The sequence below is a fragment of the Pseudophryne corroboree genome, chromosome 9 (genome assembly GCF_028390025.1).
Source record: "Pseudophryne corroboree isolate aPseCor3 chromosome 9, aPseCor3.hap2, whole genome shotgun sequence".
NCBI lineage: Eukaryota > Metazoa > Chordata > Amphibia > Anura > Myobatrachidae > Pseudophryne > Pseudophryne corroboree.
Window position 1 is genome coordinate 201,928,951 of NC_086452.1, and position 14,906 is coordinate 201,943,856.

At 42.6% G+C, this 14,906-nt stretch overlaps 4 pseudogenes; 2 read left to right on the forward strand and 2 right to left on the reverse strand.

Moving 5' to 3' along the window:
* Positions 1-4,513: 4,513 nt before the first annotated feature.
* LOC134964220 (5S ribosomal RNA) lies at positions 4,514-4,631 on the reverse strand (annotated as a pseudogene).
* A 149-nt stretch (positions 4,632-4,780) lies between these two features.
* Positions 4,781-4,898, reverse strand: LOC134963563 (5S ribosomal RNA; annotated as a pseudogene).
* Positions 4,899-6,345: 1,447 nt separating this feature from the next.
* On the forward strand, positions 6,346-6,463 carry LOC134963429 (5S ribosomal RNA; annotated as a pseudogene).
* Positions 6,464-13,338: 6,875 nt separating this feature from the next.
* LOC134963195 (5S ribosomal RNA) lies at positions 13,339-13,456 on the forward strand (annotated as a pseudogene).
* The last annotated feature ends 1,450 nt before the right edge of the window (positions 13,457-14,906 follow it).

Sequence of the window (14,906 nt, forward strand, 5' to 3'; positions counted from 1 at the left end):
CAGCTTGCGAGCGAACAACTCGGAATGAGGGTCTATGTAGCCTTTCCAGGCTGCTTGCACTGCCATTCCCCAAATCCAGCAGCATCTGCACATGACAGATCTACCCACTGTGCTTAAGGTACTGAAAATGATTAAATAGAATATTTAGCAAAAGTACATTATTGCTGGATTGTTATTATTTGACTGCTTTGAAGCATATTAATGCAAACACTGGTGTGGAGGGTGCTAGGGGCAACAAGAAAATGATCAGCATATGTAGCCTTGGCATGCATGACTACGCCCCATTGAAAATATGTAGAACCTGGAAGGGGAGTGACCACAGCAACCTGGTGGCATGACTATGGCTCGGTCTGGCTCATGTTGCCCCTGGTTGCCAAACTATCATGGCTATGCTCAGGGGCATAAGTTCATCCCAGTTGCACAAAAGCAAGTTGGAGTTTGGTGGCTCCCCTTAAAAAAAAAAAGTTACAGATTTATATGGGTGGCACTCGTTATGCGGGCTGTCAGGATCCCGGCGCCGGGATTCCGACCGCCGGTATACAGACAACTTTTTTCCCTCTTGGGGTGTCCACAACACCCCTGGAGGGAAAATAAATTGTGTGGCGCGCGTAGTTCATCACTGTGCCCACAAGGGGCTCTTTTGCGCTCGCTCCGCTGACAGCATTCCGGCTGTCGGGATCCTGGTGCCGGTATGCTGGGCGCCGGGATACCGGCAGCTGGCAATTTATACTACACCCAATTATATTGATAGCACTCTCAGACAGTCTACAGGGACTGGAGCACACAGCGAATTAGCAGGGCTTCAGCTACACTGTGTGACAACAGCCGGTGGGTCAGGGTCAGACTCACAAGACTCAGCCTTCTGCAGCAAGCAGAATCATCGATCACTGGTACTGTAAGTCCCATTTATCAGTTCAGTAGCAGCAGCAGGTGCACCGTTGCTTACTGCAGCGCAGGCTGAACGGTACCAGGCAGAGCTTTCCTGTCACCTAATACAGGTGTTAGCAGGGCTTCAGGGATAGAGCCAATTAACTATGCAGCAGTAGCTGGTGCACTGCAGAGCTCCATTGTAAGAGCCGTGGTCACACTTGGGGGGTAATTCAGAGTTGATCGTAGATGTGCTAAATTTAGCACATCCCAGATCAGTTACTCTGACATGCGGGAGGATGCCCAGCACAGGGCTAGCCCACCCGCATGCCAGGCCCTATCCCCTCACACGGCGGCGATGCTTTTGTACCTGACGAGTAGCTCCCTTCCAGCGCAGCTCCTGCGTGCTGGCAGGGAGCTACTGGCCACATGTCGGGTTGCAGTGGCAGCGTGTGACTTCATCCAGCCGCCGCGGCCCACCCCCCCAACGGTCCGGACATGCCTCCATTGTCTGTACCGCGCCCCGCCAACGGCGTTCTAATGACGTTGGCACGCCACCTCCTACCCCGCGACCACCTCTGCCTGTCAATTAGGCAGAGGCGATCGCAGCCAGTGAGATGCTGATAGTATCTCACTGGGCTCCCGGAGTGCGCACATGCAGTGCGGCCGCTGCGCGTGCACACTCCCCACAGTAATTCAGACTGCGATTGCTGCCGCTGCAGCGATCCAGTTTGAATTACCCTCTTGGATCACACTGTGAACCGCACAGGTACTTCTGCACATGCAGGTGCCCTTCAGGGCTTGGAGCTCGAAGGCAGGCATCTCCATTGCCTCTGTGAATTACGCCCCTAGCTATTCTACTCCTTTGTGTTGACCTCAAAGCCCGAACATTAACACCTTACCCTGTAAACAGCAATTTAGATATTTCTGGAACAAAAGTAAAGTTAATAGAAACACTGGAATCACAATGTTTACTATGCTATTTAAATAAGCAAATTGTCATGTTTCTGCATTGTGACTGCATGTGGTGTCTGCTGTTATATTCCATTTCTGTGTGCGTCTGAGGGATGTTTCCTTCCTCTTCCGAAACCCCACAATTCCATCTCATGGTATCCTCATGGGTTTCTCTCACCTGGTGTATATCTCCAACAATCTGTTTTCTTTTCATCTTTCACTCCGCTTCCCACTTCCATGGTGAACAGCTGTGTATTGCATGATACGCTTCAGGATTCAGTGACAACATTTTCTCTCCTCATCATCTGATGGCTCTGACCTTTCCCAATACATTCTCTTTCCTTCATGAATAAGACCACACTCACAGCACAACTTCCCACCATCCAGCAAGGAAAAACAAGTTATTACTTTTCAACCTGCAGGATATTATAATTGTAATGTGCCAGCCGTATCTGGACGACTTGTTAATCCTGGCAAATTCCCCAGATCTTCTCCTGCGTCATCTGGATATGACGGTCCGGTTTCTACAAGCCCACGGGTGGCTCATCAACTGGAAGAAATCCTCCCTGGTCCCTGCTCAGAGCATGGTGCATCTGGGAGCGCTGTTGGACACTCATAACCAGAGGTTGTTCTTGTCTCAGGAGAAAGTCCTGAAACTTCATGACAGGATTCGTTGCTTCCTTTCTCGTCCGCAAGTGTCGATACATTCGGCAATGCAGGTGCTGGGCCTCATGGTATCAGCATTCGACATGGTGGAGTATGCTCAATTCCTTTCTCGCTCCCTCCAGAAGCTGATTCTAGCCAAGTGGGATGGCCTGCCTCACCGGATCAGGTCTCAAATGATCTCTTTGACTCCGGAGGTCCGTCTGTCGCTGCTCTGGTGGCTCCAGAGGCCGTCCCTTCTGGATATCCAACTGGGTCCTGTTGACGACAGATGCCAGTCTAAGAGGTTGGGGCACGGTGCTGGAGCAGCACTCCTTGCAGGGTCGGTGGACCAAGGAGGAATCTCTCCTCTCGATCAACATTCTGGAATTGCAGGCGGTCTTCAATGCGTGGAACCTAGCCCAGCATTTTGATTTAGAACCGTCCTGTTTAAGTACAGTCGGACAACGCCGCCACAGTGGCTTACATAAATTATCAAGGCGGCACTCGAAGCCGTTTGGCAATGAAGGAAGCCTCACAGATTCTACGTTGGGCAGAACGCCATCTACCGGCAATATCGGCAATATTCATTCTGGGAGTCCTGAATTGGGAATCAGACTTTCTCAGTCGTCAGGACGTGCATGCCGGCGAGTGGGGCCTCCATCCAGAAGTGTTTCAACTCCTCGTGGAAAGGTGGGGTCTTCCAGATGTGGATCTGATGGCGTCTCGACACAATCACAAGGTTCCGGTCTTCAGAGCAAGAACAAGGGATCCTCAAGCAGCATTCGTGGATGCGCTGGCAGTGCCATGGAGGTTTCGGCTGCCGTACGTGTTCCTTCCGGTGTCACTCCTGCCCAGGGTAATTCGGAAGTTCAAGCAAGAAAAAGGAAATCTGTTTCTCATAGCTCTGGCGTGGCCCAGACGGCACTGGTTCTAAGACCTGCAAGGCCTATCGTCAGAGCGTCCACTTCTACTTCCACAACGCCCAGACCTCCTCGTTCAGGGCCCCTGTGTCTACCAGGACCTAGCCCGACTGTCTTTGACGGAGTGGCTCTTGAAGCTACCGTCTTAAGAGCTAAGGGTTTTTCTGAAGAGGTCATTAAAACTATGTTGCGGGCCCGGAAACTGGCCTCTGCTCGGATTTACCATCGGGTCTGGCATTCCTACTTTGGTGCGCATCTAACCATTATGACGCTTCCAAGTGTAGTACAGCCAAACTTTTGACTTTTCTACAGCAGGGCCTAGATTTAGGCCTGCGTCTGGCCTCCCTCAAGGTTCATATTTCTGCCTTGTTGGTGTGGTTTCAGAGAAAAATTGCGACTTTACCTGATGTTCATACTTTCACTCAGGGTGTGTTACGTATCCAACCTCCCTATGTCCCGCCTGTGGCTCCTTGGGACTTGTCGGTGGTTTTGGAGGCGTTACAAGAGTCTCCATTTGAACCTCTTGGTTCAGCTGACCTTAAGTGGCTTTCCCTTAAGGTGGTGTTTCTGTTGGTTATTGCCTCTGCTAGAAGAGTGTCGGATTTGGGTGCCTTGTCTTGTAGTTCCCCATATCTGATTTTTCACCGTGACCGGGCGGTTCTTAGGACTCGTCCCGGATATTTGCCTAAGGTGGTTTCTTCGTTCCAATTGAAATGGAGAGAAAAGACAAAAAACCCTTATTTGGGAGCACTCATTTGTAATAATTGATATAATATGAAGTAAAATGAATGATGAAATGAGATAAAACTTAACCTTTAATTGTTTCTTGAATAAAAGGAAATAAATGTGAAATAATTTTGAGACTCGTGTCTGATGTTTGGAATAAGGAACTTGTTTAACCTTTTTAACAAATGAGGTACAAGGTAATGAAGGAAGGTGAAGATATCAGAAAGGATGTGTTTAATGGATACCATAAAGTTCTGATGAAATAAGGGTATCCAGGAAAATCACTGTACATGCCTTGGAATAAAGGTTTGAATGGTAGCGTGATATGGTAGCAAGGTTGGGTTAAAGGTGAAGATAAGAGAGGAAGATGGCAAAAATAATCTTTTTAAGAAAGAAAAGGGGGCCCACTGCACCTGGTATTCTCAGGAGGTTTCCCTTCGTGATACTGACCAGGCCATACCTGCTTAGCTTCCGAGATCGGACAAGATCGGGCGTATTCAGGGTAGTGTGGCCGTGGGCCTGTTGTCTGAAATGTAAGAAAAGAAATAAGAGGGGAAATCCACTCCTATTATCTGTGCTGTACATAAATCAAAACCATGAATAGTCCGGGAGGGTTTTTCCAGAAGCAGGAATATGAAAAGCGTTGGATGGGATTTATCCTTTTAAAAGGCCCACTGCACCTGGTATTCTCAGGAGGTTCTCCTTCCTAGTACTGACCAGGCCATGCCTGCTTAGCTTCCGAGATTGGACAGGATCGGGCGTATTCAGGGTAGTATGGCCGTGGGCCAGTGTAGAGGAAATATGAATGGGATGGGAGAATACACAAACTCTGCTTTCTGTACTTCACACTCAACCAAGGCTATAAATAGTCTCAAAATGGTATTTCCAGACAAGGGTGTGTCGGGATGATTCTGAGTGTCTAGGATTTATTAAGGCACTTAGATAAATTGATATGGGTGAAGTGTGGTAGGTGGAGTTTTGCAGATAGTGAGCTCTCATGAAAATGATGAAAGAAAATATGTACTATGTATGTGTGTATCTAACTCCTTGGATTAAAAAATGTCAATTGATAAAGGAGAATCAGAGCTCAGAACTGGCTCATGGATGGTTAAATGACAATAAACACTATAATTGCTAGTCCCCTAAAAGGAAAACCAGATGAGTAATCATATGCTGGTAAAGAGCTCAAGGCTGGCTCAGAAATAATACATATAGCCTTATAGTGAGAGTGAGATTGATCAATACCAATTATTAAAGAACAGAGCTCAGAACTGACTGATAGATGGTTAAATGACAATTAACACTATAATTGCTAGATAAGTAATCATATACTGGTAAGGAGCTCAAGGCTGGCTCACAAATAATACATATAGCCTTATAGTGAGAGTGAGATTGATTAATACCAATTATTAGATGATAATATCAATGAAATAAAAAAGCTACCATAAATAAACTTATATAACAAAATCAAGGTTGAATACCTAAATCTAGTAAATAAACCTTAGAGGCATAGGCTGGGAATAAGTACAATAAAAATGTTTTGTTGTCCTATTAGGACAGTACTGTACAAGTTGTTTCTGCAAATATGGTGTAATTACTGCAGATAGAATACAGTTCTAAGACAGAGGAGAGTGTAGTGGTATACAGAGGTCTAGTATCTATTACCACTGTCACTAGGTATGCGGTCAACTCTTTACAAAAATGATAATGAGTATAAACACAAGTTAAACCCTGGTGGTCTAGTGAGAATTACCACAACACTGGTATCAAATACAGCAACAAACGGGTATGTGATCGGTGTTAGGCAGGGGATTAATTCCCATTGAGCCAGCATATGATTTACCAGCATATGATTACTCATCTGGTTTTCCTTTTAGGGGACTAGCAATTATAGTGTTTATTGTCATTTAACCATCCATGAGCCAGTTCTGAGCTCTGATTCTCATTTATCAATTGACATTATTTAATCCAAGGAGTTAGATACACACATACATAGTACATATTTTCTTTCATCATTTTCATGAGAGCTCACTATCTGCAAAGCTCCACCTACCACACTTCACCCCTATCAATTTATCTAAGTGCCTTAATAAATCCTAGACACTCAGAATCATCCCGACACACCCTTGTCTGGAAATACCATTTTGAGACTATTTATAGCCTTGGTTGAGTGTGAAGTACAGAAAGCAGAGTTTGTGTATTCTCCCATCCCATTCATATTTCCTCTACACTGGCCCACGGCCATACTACCCTGAATGCGCCCGATCCTGTCCAATCTCGGAAGCTAAGCAGGCATGGCCTGGTCAGTACTAGGAAGGAGAACCTCCTGAGAATACCAGGTGCAGTGGGCCTTTTAAAAGGATAAATCCCATCCAACGCTTTTCATATTCCTGCTTCTGGAAAAACCCTCCCGGACTATTCATGGTTTTGATTTATGTACAGTACAGATAATAGGAGTGGATTTCCCCTCTTATTTCTTTTCTTACATTTCAGACAACAGGCCCACGGCCACACTACCCTAAATACGCCCGATCTTGTCCGATCTCAGAAGCTAAGCAGGTATGGCCTGGTCAGTATCACGAAGGGAAACCTCCTGAGAATACCAGGTGCAGTGGGCCCCCTTTTCTTTCTTAAAAAGATTATTTTTGCCATCTTCCTCTCTTATCTTCACCTTTAACCCAACCTCGCTACCATATCACGCTACCATTCAAACCTTTATTCCAAGGCATGTACAGTGATTTTCCTGGATACCCTTATTTCATCAGAACTTTATGGTATCCATTAAACACATCCTTTCTGATATCTTCACCTTCCTTCATTACCTTGTACCTCATTTGTTAAAAAGGTTAAACAAGTTCCTTATTCCAAACATCAGACACGAGTCTCAAAATTATTTCACATTTATTTCCTTTTATTCAAGAAACAATTAAAGGTTAAGTTTTATCTCATTTCATCATTCATTTTACTTCATATTATATCAATTATTACAAATGAGTGCTCCCAAATAAGGGTTTTTTGTCTTTTCTCTCCTTTTCAATTGTAGTCTAATCTACAAAATTCCTGGGAGCACCGCCAATCATTAGCAGTTTAAAACTTATTTGTCAACTGCATGTATATTGGTTTTTCATCTTTGATGTCATTTCTATACTTGGTTTAAATTGTTAGACTGGTGCGGTTCCATACTGAATTTATCTTTGTACAATTCTTGGTACTGAGGTCTTTTCCTCAGCTCTCGGACCCAGCACAGTCATCCAGGCAGAATTTCAAGCCACATTTAGAACTTTTTGTTCTATCAATGATTTACTTTTGAACCTTTCCCTTTAAGCCCTTGTTTCAAGAATTTCAGACGCTTCTCTCTCAGCTCCAACGACCAGTACGAATATGAGCACTTTCAGTTTAAAAACTGTACTGAAGAACAAAAGATCTATAGAAGACCTAGATACTATCTTTCCTATCAAGATCCCCGATCCCATTACAGAGACCAATTGGGAAGATGACCTCTCTCATTTGAAGAGAACTCTCCAAAGACGCATTAGAGTCGACTGGGACTTAACTAGTTTGGAACACTATTGCAGACAAAAAATATCTCCAAGAGGTCTACGGCCTAAACTTTTTCCTTCATTCGCACTCTCCACAGATAATTTACGTAAAGATTGGGAACAATGTCTCTTAAAATGCTCCCAGGACTTAATGGGTATTCTAATAAAACACAATCACCTAATCATGGAAGAATGTACTAAAGAAATTGATACTTTGGGCCAAAAATTGGAACAATGGGAAGGTAATCCTTCCTTTCAAGATTTCTTTTGCAAAATGAAAAAAGATCTTGAGTTATATGAGGATAACATCATTGAAAGGAAGAAATCAAAGTTCGCAAGGGATAAGCGCGACTTTACTTCTGGACATATTTTCAAATGGACCCAACAAACTCGCAGAAGGGAAGTGACCAGACGGGATTATACACCATCATCCTCTGAAGTCGAACCATCAGATACAGAAGATCACCCGGATTCCAACTCAGATTCAAGAGATCATTTCAATTGCAGGAGGGATTCCAGTCACCACTCTACTTCTTCATCTGCCTCTTTTTTAGAGGTAGGCAGGGGCAAGGCCCGTGGATACCCTGCAAAACAAAAACCAGGCGGGGCGGAAGGAAGAACATCAAGACAAAGATGGCGGTCACCGCAGCAAAAACGATACCCCTCCAGGAAACAGAAGTAACCAATGAGGGCCTCACCAAACTAAGAATAATTAATCTATCCACACATGTTCTCACGCAAGACCAAACCAGTGTCCTTGAGAAAGGTCTCTCGTTCTCACCGACCAATCATTTTGACCGTTTCAAGTGGGAAATAAATCTCCGACATTTTGGCCGCAAACTTTTACTCAAAAAGCATTTTTCCAAAAAAGATAAGGCCTTCTCCCGCCGAATAGTGACTCAGTTGACTGGTCACAGCAGGAACAAGATGCTCTAGCCATTCTAGAGGAACTATCGGACCAACAACCCTCCACTTCCACCCGCCCCATCTGTAAAAACAAGTCAACCTTTTATCCTCAGGATAACCAAAGTCCTGAGATAAAGGTGTTTTTGGATCTGGTGTCACGTGACTTTGACATACTTTACCGGCGCCAGAAATCCTTCAAAACAATTGGCAACTTATCCAGAAAACAGAAAGCAGCCATAAAAGAGATGCAAAAATGGGACGACGTACAGATCAAAATGTCAGATAAAGGAGGAAATATTGTGATATGGCCTACTACACTATACCTCAAAGAGGCCAACAGATAACTAAAAGATACCTCCTGTTACAAGACGACCTTATTTGATCCCACACAGAATTTTTCAAGTCTATACTCTCGGATCATTAATAAATACCTTCAGCAAGGTACCATCACAAAACCAGAATGGGACTATTTGAATACCCCGCACCCAAGGACGCCGACACTTTATCTGCTACCAAAAGTCCACAAAAATGTGGACAATCCACCTGGACGACCCATTATATCAGGTAATGGGGGCCTTCTGGAGAAAGCCAGCTGCTTCCTCGATGTCCATTTGCGACAACATGTCCTCAGCCTCCCTTCTTATGTTAAAGATACTACTGATGTCCTGAAGAAAATCCAAGGTATACGATTGGAAGACTCCCACATAATGGTTGGATTAGACGTTGAATCTCTATATACATCCATCAAACATGATTTGGGCATCAACGCAGTCAAATATTTTCTGTCTATGTGTGACACTGGTGACTTTCAGGAGTTCCTTTTGGAACTACTCCATTTTGTGTTGAATCACAACTACTTTCTTTTCAACAATCGTTTCTATATACAGACCATATGGGGGCGGCATGTGCCCCCACATACGCGAACCTCTTTTTAGGCTGGTGGGAATGGGAAATGGTATTTAATGATGATCAAGAGGAATACACCAACCATATTCTGATTTGGATACGTTACATCGACGACATTTTTATGATCTGGGATGGTACCCAAGACAAATTGGACCAATATATCCTTTCTCTCAATGCCAATCAGATCAATATGAAATTTACATACACCAGCAGCAAATCCAGCATTCCATTCCTTGATCTCAGGATATATCGAGATGAGACTAACACAATAGCCACTGAAATCTTCAGGAAAGAGACTTCAACCAACAGCTTACTTCATTCAACCAGCAGCCATTTTCCATCAACCATTAAAAACATTCCTAAGGGAGAATTCCTTAGGCTTAAAAGGAATTGCACTGAAGACTCCACCTTTCAAACTAAAAGTATTGATTTGGCTGCAAGATTGAAAGAGCGAGGATATAGCAACAGACTTATTAAAAGAGCCAAATCTGAAGTACAGAAAGTAGAACGGGACTCTTTGGTCTTCCCTATTACAAAAATTAAGGAGGACAAAAACACCCTACGTTTTATCGGTGACTTCTGTAAGAATTGGAAAGATGCCAGAAAAATCCTGCAAACCCATTGGCACATCCTGAAAATGGACGAGGACATCTCGGACCATATTGGCCAGAACATTAACATGAGCTGGAGGACGGCACCAAACCTAAAAGATAAACTGGTAAGAAGTTATTTTTCGCAGCCCTCAAAGCCAAGACCTCTCAAAGGTAGTTATCCCTGCGGTAAATGCAAATTGTGCCCACATGTTACTAACCTTACGTCAATCACGGACAGATTCAATCAGCAGATCACAGTGCAAGATTTCTTCAACTGTAGGACAGAGAATGTGATCTATTGCATCTCATGTACCTGTAATTTAAGGTATGTGGGCATGACATCTCGTATGTTTAAAGTCAGGGCACTTGAACACATCAGCACAGTGAGGAATGCCAAATCAGACTTAGCCCAGTTCAAGAAGCTCACCACAGTCGCTAGACACTTTCTACGTTTTCATGACAGTCGAATAGAAGATTTAAATTTTTCAGGTCTGGAACATATAAAAATGGGATTGAGTGGAGGAGATTACAGCATGGCACTCCAGAAAAAGGAATCCGAATGGATCTTCAAACTGGACACTCTTATGCCCAAAGGTTTAAATGAATACATCAATTACAGCATTTTCCTACCCACATAATCCCAATATCCACTAATTCTGCTCCTTCCCCGCCTCATCCTTTCAGTTCACCTTTTCCTCTTCCACACCCGCACCCCAACCCCCCCCTTTTTCTTCATCCTCACCTTCTTCTATTCTCTTTTTCTCCCCCTTTTTCCCCTTCTCCTTCCCTTTTTTTTCTGCTACTCATTTCTTCTTTTTCCTCTCCCCTCTTCTTCTTTTTTTCTAAAACTCCCTATCACATTCTAAACCACAAACCTACTCTTACCTCCCCCCCTTTTCTCTTTCTTTTTCTCACAAACCCTCCCCTCCCTTCTTTTCATTACCATCCTTTATCTAACATTACGTTTACATTTTTATCATTTTTTGCTCATTCCTTCGCTTTCACTTTCCCTCTAGCCCGTCTCTTCACTTCACCTTTCTTAAATCCCCCCCCCTTTCTCTCTTTATCCTCCCACTCTTTCCCTTCACATGCCACACCTCTTCCATGCTTCTCTAGCCCACCCAAGACCCCATTTTTTGCATTATCTTTTTATTCCATCTTATCACATCATTGCTTATACTTCCCCTTCACACACAAAACCTTTTTTACACAGTACTCAATACAATACTCACTCACTCTCCCATCTACACACTTATATTTTTAGCATCATTTTTTCTATCCTCCACTCCTCCCATACGTCACCCCCCTTTTTTTCACACTATAATCCTCACACCCAAGCTACAACCTTTTCCCTTTTCACCAACCATCTACTAACAGTCTCATCCTTTTCCATACTTTATTGCAGCACACCTTCACTCATCCCCTCCTCTCTCTATAATTTATATTTATATTTATTTTTATTTTTATATTTATTTTTTTATTTATTTTTATTTTATTATTTTTATTTTTATTTTTATTTTTAATTTATTTTTATTTTTATTTTTATATTTATTTTTTTATTATTTTTTTATTTATTTTTATATTTTATATTTTATATTTATTTTTTTTATTTATTTATTTATTTATTTATTTATTATTATTTTTTTCTTTTTTTCTTATATTTATTTATTCTTACTTTATTCATTTATTTATATTTACTTTCTTATTTATATTTATATTTATTTTATATTTATTTTATTTCCATTTTATTTACTTTCATCTATATTTCTAATTTATTTAATCATTACCTTCACATTCTTCCATCACTATCTTATTCTTCACTCCTCATTTCCATTCCCTTTCCATCCATCCCTGTTTCACTCCCCTTTTTCTTTCCCCTCTTTAATATGGATTCTACTGGTCAATCCACCAGAGATTTGATAGGCTCAGCTGTCAGTCTGTCAAACCTAAGTGACAACATCATTGGTCATTTCAATACTCAAGTACTGGCCACAGGAGAGCAGTAGAGAGAGGCTCTCGTGACCAAGCCTAATCAGGTGAAACGTACGTCGAGAACGTCCACAGTGACGTCATCGCGGCTACGCCCAGTCCGGAAGCGGGCGGCCGCGCTCACCACTGTAGCGGAACTTCGGGAAGAGAAGACCAGGACAGCACCAGCCGCATACCTTGCGGCCGCGGTAACTGACACTAGACCACCAGGGTTTCAAGTGCGCAGCGGCAACCAATATTAGATCATCAGGGCTCAATGGGAATTAATCCCCTGCCTAACACCGATCACATACCCGTTTGTTGCTGTATTTGATACCAGTGCTGTGGTAATTCTCACTAGACCACCAGGGTTTAACTTGTGTTTATACTCATTATCATTTTTGTATAGAGTTGACCGCATACCTAGTGACAGTGGTAACAGATACTAGACCTCTGTATACCACTACACTCTCCTCTGTCTTAGAACTGTGTTCTATCTGCAGTAATTACACCATATTTGCAGAAACAACTTGTACAGTACTGTCCTAATAGGACAACAAAACATTTTTATTGTACTTATTCCCCGCCTATGCCTCTAAGGTTTATTTACTAGATTTAGGTATTCAACCTTGATTTTGTTATATAAGTTTATTTATGGTAGCTTTTTGATTTCATTGATATTATCATCTAATAATTGGTATTAATCAATCTCACTCTCACTATAAGGCTATATGTATTATTTGTGAGCCAGCCTTGAGCTCCTTACCAGTATATGATTACTCATCTAGCAATTATAGTGTTAATTGTCATTTAACCATCTATGAGTCAGTTCTGAGCTCTGTTCTTTAATAATTGGTATTGATCAATCTCACTCTCACTATAAGGCTATATGTATTATTTCTGAGCCAGCCTTGAGCTCTTTACCAGCATATGATTACTCATCTGGTTTTCCTTTTAGGGGACTAGCAATTATAGTGTTTATTGTCATTTAACCATCCATGAGCCAGTTCTGAGCTCTGATTCTCCTTTATCAATTGACATTTTTTAATCCAAGGAGTTAGATACACACATACATAGTACATATTTTCTTTCATCATTTTCATGAGAGCTCACTATCTGCAAAACTCCACCTACCACACTTCACCCCTATCAATTTATCTAAGTGCCTTAATAAATCCTAGACACTCAGAATCATCCCGACACACCCTTGTCTGGAAATACCATTTTGAGACTATTTATAGCCTTGGTTGAGTGTGAAGTACAGAAAGCAGAGTTTGTGTATTCTCCCATCCCATTCATATTTCCTCTACACTGGCCCACGGCCATACTACCCTGAATACACCCGATCCTGTCCAATCTCGGAAGCTAAGCAGGCATGGCCTGGTCAGTACTAGGAAGGAGAACCTCCTGAGAATACCAGGTGCAGTGGGCCTTTTAAAAGGATAAATCCCATCCAACACTTTTCATATTCCTGCTTCTGGAAAAACCCTCCCGGACTATTCATGGTTTTGATTTATGTACAGTACAGATAATAGGAGTGGATTTCCCCTCTTATTTCTTTTCTTACATTTCAGACAACAGGCCCACGGCCACACTACCCTGAATTTGCCCGATCTTGTCCGATCTCGGAAGCTAAGCAGGTCAGTATCACGAAGGGAAACCTCCTGAGAATACCAGGTGCAGTGGGCCCCCTTTTCTTTCTTAAAAAGATTCTTTTTGCCATCTTCCTCTCTTATCTTCACCTTTAACCCAACCTTGCTACCATATCACGCTACCATTCAAACCTTTATTCCAAGGCATGTACAGTGATTTTCCTGGATACCCTTATTTCATCAGAATTTTATGGTATCCATTAAACACATCCTTTCTGATATCTTCACCTTCCTTCATTACCTTGTACCTCATTTGTTAAAAAGGTTAAACAAGTTCCTTATTCCAAACATCAGACACGAGTCTCAAAATTATTTCACATTTATTTCCTTTTATTCAAGAAACAATTAAAGGTTAAGTTTTATCTCATTTCATCATTCATTTTACTTCATATTATATCAATTATTACAAATGAGTGCTCCCAAATAAGTGTTTTTTGTCTTTTCTCTCCTTTTCAATTGTAGTCTAATCTACAAAATTCCTGGGAGCACCGCCAATCATTAGCAGTTTAAAACTTATTGGTCAACTGCATGTATATTGGTTTTTCATCTTTGATGTCATTTCTATACCTCGTTTAAATTGTTAGACTGGTGCGGTTCCATACTGAATTTATCGTTGGTTTCTTCGTTCCCCCTTAATCAGGAGATTGTAGTTCCAGCTTTTGTCTCTCCTGATTTGTCTCCCAAAGAGCGGTCTTTGGATGTGGTACGGGCTCTCCGTATCTATTTGAAGAGAACTGCTTCTATTCGAAAGTCTGATTCTCTCTTTGTTTTGTTTGGATTTCACAAACTTGGCTGGCCTGCTCACAAGCAGACCCTGGCCAGGTGGATCAGAATGGTGATTGTGCATGCTTATGTGAAGGCTGGTCTGTCAGGTCCTGTTCACATTACGGCCCATTCTGCTCGGTCTGTTGGACCTTCTTGGGCGGCCCAACGTGGTACGACCCGTGATCAATTGTGCAAGGAACACGTTCATAAGGTTCTATGCCTTCGATACTGCCTCTTCCCAGGATGCTTCCTTTGGACGCCGGGTTGTGTGCCCGCTACAGTGTGTCCCCTCCCATAAGGAACTGCTTTAGGACATCCCCATTGTCCAGACTTTTGGAGCCCAGTGTATCCCGCAGCAGAAAATGAGTTTTATGGTAAGAACTTACCCTTGTTAAAACTCTTTCTGCGAGGTACACTGGGCTCCACAAGGCGCCCACCCTGATGCACTTAGCTTCTTTGGGTTGA